The 3,894-nt window shown below is 40.4% G+C and overlaps 1 long non-coding RNA gene across 1 annotated transcript; it reads left to right on the forward strand.

Annotated features, from left to right (window-relative positions):
• The first annotated feature begins 212 nt into the window (after nt 1-212).
• Nucleotides 213-2,545, forward strand: LOC125280023. The gene is made up of 3 exons (XR_007187510.1): nt 213-438; nt 526-1,019; nt 1,164-2,545. It is a non-coding gene; the product is annotated as an uncharacterized LOC125280023 (long non-coding RNA).
• Nucleotides 2,546-3,894: the final 1,349 nt, after the last annotated feature.

The following is a 3,894-nucleotide window of genomic DNA, read 5'->3' on the forward strand; positions in this document are numbered from 1 at the left end:
TAGTAATGTGCAACAAAAGCAAAGTGAGACCACTAGGAAAGTGCAAACTGAAATTAAGAAACCACAATCTGTACAGGCTGGAGTTCCAGGTGGTGGATAACAGCTGTACTGTCCCTCTAATATCTGAGAGATCAAGTGAAGCTATGAAGCTAATCAAAGTGCATTATGAGATCATTCTTGCAATAGACAGCATAGTCACCACTGAAAAACCTGCAACCAGCCAGTGGTCACAACAACAGATAAAGACTGAATATGCTTATACATTCACAGGTGATGGCTGCCTGGAGTGAGAATACAGAATTGAATTTGACAACAATGTAAAACCTGTGCAACTCCCTAAAAAAAAGAGCTGCAAGATCTTAAGAGGAGAGGAAACATTGCACCAGTGGAAAGGAGAAAGAACTGGATCAGAAGTATGGTGGTTGTACGTAGTATGTGGTATGTATAGATCCAGAACCTTTAAACAAAGCTTTAAAGCGCAGTCATTTAGCTGATTACATTATAGCTGATGATGCCTTATTACAGGACAGGGAGAGACAGAAGAAGCAGCTGAGAGAGACCATGATGAAAAGCTGAATGTGTTTCTAGTGCAATGCAGAGAGAAAGGTATCAAGCTAAATGTTGACAAGCTCAAATTGAGACAAAGAGAAGTCTCTTACATCAGGCACCTCCTGACGTCCGATGGATTGAAAATTGACCCAGACAAAGTTCAAGCATTAACACACATGCCGAAACCAACAGATGCAAAAGGAGTTCAGAGACTTTTAGGGATAGTAAATTACCTCTCAAAGATCTTTCAGACCAGAAATACTAGAAATAAATCAGCATATACACTCCTCTCATTTAGGTGTAGAAGGATGGCTAGAGAGGAGGGCCAGAGAGAGTGTGTACTGGCAGGGAATGAACATGCAGATCAAAGCGTATATGTACAACAATGTGACAGATGCCCCTCAGTGGACTGGAACCAGCAAAAGGAGACACTGCGACCACACAAAATGCCAAACAGACCTTGGGCCAAGGTAGGCATGTATCTGTTTACTTTTGACAACAAGAACTACTTAATTACAGTAGACTGCTATTCCAATTTTTGGAAAATAGATTATCTACCAGACACCAAATTAAATACTCTCATCAAAAAGCTAAAAACTCGCTTTGCCCATCAGGGACAATGGCCTGCAGATCTTGCCACAGTAGTTCCAGAATTTCAGTCATCACTGGGAATTCCTGCACAAGACTTCATCACTTGGCTATCCTCAGAGCAATGGCAATGGGGAATCAGCAGACTGATGCTCAAAGCACAAATATCAAGACAGAGACATTATTTAGCAATTCTAGATCACGGAAACATGGATTATCAACCAGCCCAGCACAGAGGTTGCTTAGTCATTGCACTAAGACACTACTACATAAAAAAATCAGCCTCCTGCAACCAAAGATTCAAAATTCCTTGAGAGAAATGACAGCAAACCAACAACGACTACAAACAGATCAGCCAAAGACTGAGAATATAACCATTTGAGCCTTATAAGATCTGGAGAAAGGGCACAACAGTGAAGCCCATCAACTGAAGATCCTTGTGTCCAGTTAGATTCTGGAGGAGTTATAAGGAGAAATACAGGAAACAATTCTCATGATCGAAGCCACTGCGCCGCCTCAGCAAATGCTTGACCCAAACTATGAGGTGCTGACTCTAATTGTTAGAGAAAACAGCCAGGCAGGAGTGGAGCTTCCTCTAACATGGAACGCTCACAAAATAGTACAATGTCTGTTTGTTTTCAAAAATATCATATTTTACATGTGATACAAACTTATTTTTGGTGACAATATTTACTGAAACCTGCATGGTTTGAAAGTGATTTCTGTTTGAATTCTTTTATGTTTGCATTGAGATGATGAGGTGTACAAGGAGGCTCTGGGTGCATGTAGAATTCACTTTAGCATTAGAATTTATTAAAACACTTTTTCATATTTGCAACATGAATGCTAACTCTTCAGCAGCAATTACAGAACCGAAACTTCTACCAGAAAGACTCGGGAAGCAAAGAAACGTTTGAATACAATTTATTCAACAGTATGAATGTTAATATCAATGATAATGATAAAGTTCTTTGGCGTAGGCCCCGTCCATAGTACAATCCGGAGGGTAGCAGACGTTTGCAGATCCTGCCTTAAGATGAAGGCAGGGGCGGAGCCTACCCCCAAAAGAACTGAGAATGTGAAGAAAATACGCACCAGTTGAAGGATTCTTTGAATGCGTTCCTAAATATTACCAAAGAGAAAGAGGTGATGAATGCACAGACTTAATGAATGTTGAATCATTAAGAGAAAGAATCATATAATAGCTTTTCGTTCTGCTATAGCTTTAAGGATGTGAAGATTGCCGCATAGGCCGTAATATTGCCACATAAGGTCGAGCATGAAAGCCAATTAGGCTGATAGGCCAGCATATAACCTTGCCATGTAGATCATATAAGATGTGGGGAAGAAAGAGTGGATGAATGAGATGCCCTGATGAGCTGAATAAAGCAAGCCATATAGATGTAAATAGTAGGAATAGAAACTGACGCCGTTACGGGTAGTTTGTCTCAGTATACTTACCACAGAAGATTTAAATATAGGATTTTATGATAAGCTGTAACCTTACCTAATGCTCGTTATAAACATAGCCTAGGTAATCCTAGATTAAACACAAAAGAATACCAGTGATGTGAATACTGATTTATTGCTAATGGTCAGAAAGACACGTTAGTCTGTGATACTAGAAGACTACATATGAGGACCATGGTCCATAGAGTTAGCAGTTCGCTTGACCCCGAGTGAGTATAGGGAAATCATAACGAGTGATATTGAATCGTATAAAACACCACCACTAGTAGTTTGCGTTAGTAATGTACTAGTATTAAATTATGACAAATAAATGGCATACATTATTAATAAACATGGACTGATAAAGATATGTAGTGAGAGGCTATGTTAATCTGATTAACACTGAAAGACCAAGAAGATCCTGTACCTTGAAAAGTCAATATATGCCAATTTGTGAAGACCTTGGAGTTACATAAAACAGACTTACCTGGTGGCCATAACAGGTTTTAATTATATGAAGAACCAAGACAGGTTGTGTAGAACCACGACATGCCATTTCATGCAAAAATGAAAACTATTTAATGTGAGGTAATAAGCCATTTGATGTGATGGCAACGATATGCCCGATGGCCGATGGCAACGATATGCCCAATGCCGATGATATGCCCGATGGCAACGATATGCCCGATGGCCGATGGCAACGATATGCCCAATGCCGATGATATGCCTGATGGCAACGATATGCCCGATGGCAACGATATGCCCGAATGCCGATGATGTGCCCGATGGCAACGATATGCCCGATGGCCGATGGCAACGATATGCCCGAATGCCGATGATATGCCCTATGCCCGATGGCAACAATATGCCCAAAAGCAACGATATGCCTGATGGCAACTATATGCCCGACGGCAACGATATGCCCTGTAAAGCTGAGAGTCATGATGGCCATTAAATGTGATGACAACTATAAACCATTAATGTTATGGCAACAATATTCCATGTAAAGCTAAAAGTTATGATGGCCATCTAATGTGAATGCAAAGAGAGGCCATTTAATGTAAAGCAATGATAGGCGATTTGATGAGATGTCACAGTAAGCCCGGTAGCGACGATATGCCTATAATACTAAGGGTCATGATAAGCTATCTAAATCAAAGGCAACTATAGGCAAATTAATGTGATAGCGTGATATAGTCTATGTAATGCAAAAGTCGTGGGGCCATTCCGAGCAAAGCAACAAAATGCTGTTACGTGAATACCGATTAAAGGTCACGATAAGCCAGTGATATGAAAGGTATGCATGTG

The sequence above is a fragment of the Megalobrama amblycephala genome, linkage group LG12 (genome assembly GCF_018812025.1).
Source record: "Megalobrama amblycephala isolate DHTTF-2021 linkage group LG12, ASM1881202v1, whole genome shotgun sequence".
NCBI classification, from domain to species: Eukaryota; Metazoa; Chordata; class Actinopteri; order Cypriniformes; family Xenocyprididae; genus Megalobrama; species Megalobrama amblycephala.